Here is a 1,764-nt window from a genome sequence, read left to right on the forward strand (position 1 = left end):
GTATGTTTCTTAGGAACCTTACAATTATGAAATTCTATGACTCTATAATGTTCTGTGCTATTAATGGAAGAAATACAAATTTGTAGGTTGCTAGGTCTAGTAGGGAGCTAGGGTTATCACTTTGAGCAAGTCATTTTCTCAGTGGGCCTTGGTTTCCTGCTCTGGAAAGTTAGGGAGTTGGATCTATAGAGTGTCTATGAATTGTAACATTATGTTCCAGAGGAACTTTAGGCCTGATATTCCATTTCCTAAGGCCTCTTCCAGCCTGACTTTCCACATTGTAAGGCCCCGTTCAACTCAGATATTCTGTTCTATGGCTGCTCCCAACTGAGACATTCTGTGTTCTATGACTTCTTCCAGACCTGAAATTCTGTGTTCTAGGGACCTTTCAAATCTCTGACCTTCTGTGGCTCAAATATTTAACCATTGGGAAGGATTTGTAAGTATTCTTTGTTTACTTAGTAGTGACTTTAGTTTGCAGACCATCAGGAGGCATCTTAGTAACCATGTGGTCCAAGTATAGAAAGAGACAGAAAAAGGGAGAAGGCAAGTCTAGGCTGCCAGAGGTCATCCCAGTTCAAAGGCTGAAAGAAGGATCTCTGTGGAAATCATTTCCCTCTTGTGATGGCTCTAACTACAGAAGAAAGCAGGACAAGTTTGTCAACTTTCCTTGTACATCATAGAGGGAGAGCTTATGTCCAGCCTCAGGCAGCTCCAAACCCAGGCCTCAAAGAATCACCAAATCCTTTTCTCTGTAAGGGATCTAATATTAAAACTGGCAAAGTCTCTGAGACAGAACTGACAATTCTGATGGGCCTGCCATGGAAGCAAAGAATTTTAGGTTTATCTGATGCTCTTAGAATTAGTGTTATAGCCAGAATACACATTAGAGCATAGAATGCCAGAGCTGGAAGAAACATGAAGGGAGGACATGAAAGTTCAGAACTAGACAGGAATTTAAGAGGGCCTGAACCAAATGTATCCATTTCATAGATGATAACACAAAACCTCAGAGCAGGTACTTAACCAAAGCATGAGATCATAGAGTTAGAACTGAGAAGCATTTTTTGCAAATGAGCAATATAGCCCAGAGGCCTAAATAGGTATGATGACTTGCCCCAGGTGACCATGACAGTAGATGGCACCACTGAGACTCAAACCCAGGCCCCTTTTCTCTTTAAAACTAGCCCTCTTTCCTCTTTTCCATACTGCTGACCTGGTCAGTGGTTGGAGACTCCAGACTTTAACCCTAGTCTCCTGATTCCTCAGGCAAAGCTCTCAGCGGTTCTACAGCCACCTCTAAAATGAAATAGAAAACCATGCCCCTCTTCTTCCCCACCCTCTGTTCTCCAAGCTAATCTCCCTTGGATTTTGTTTTTTCTCAGATACTCAGAACGTGTCCATAGAGCAGCCCTCAAGCATTGTGACAGCGACCATTGGAGGTTCAGCAGTACTGGAATGCAGATCAAAAATTGACCTCCCTCCAGGGCCAACAAAGTGGTTTAAGGGGACTGGGCCTAATAGGGAGCTCATCTACAGTGACACAGGGTCTTACTCCCGGGTCCAAAAGGTGAATAAGACAAACCATATCTTGGACATCTGCATCAGCAACATCACTAGCCAGGATGAAGGAATCTACTACTGTATCAAGTTCAAAAAAAACCCTGAAAGTGCATTCGCCTCTGGGGGTGGGACCCTCCTCATTATAGGTAAGTACAAACCAGAGAAAGGCAAAGGAGTACAGGTAAAGAGCAACAGATCTGG

Source organism: Notamacropus eugenii, chromosome 1 (assembly GCF_028372415.1).
Source record: "Notamacropus eugenii isolate mMacEug1 chromosome 1, mMacEug1.pri_v2, whole genome shotgun sequence".
In the NCBI taxonomy this organism is placed as follows: domain Eukaryota; kingdom Metazoa; phylum Chordata; class Mammalia; order Diprotodontia; family Macropodidae; genus Notamacropus; species Notamacropus eugenii.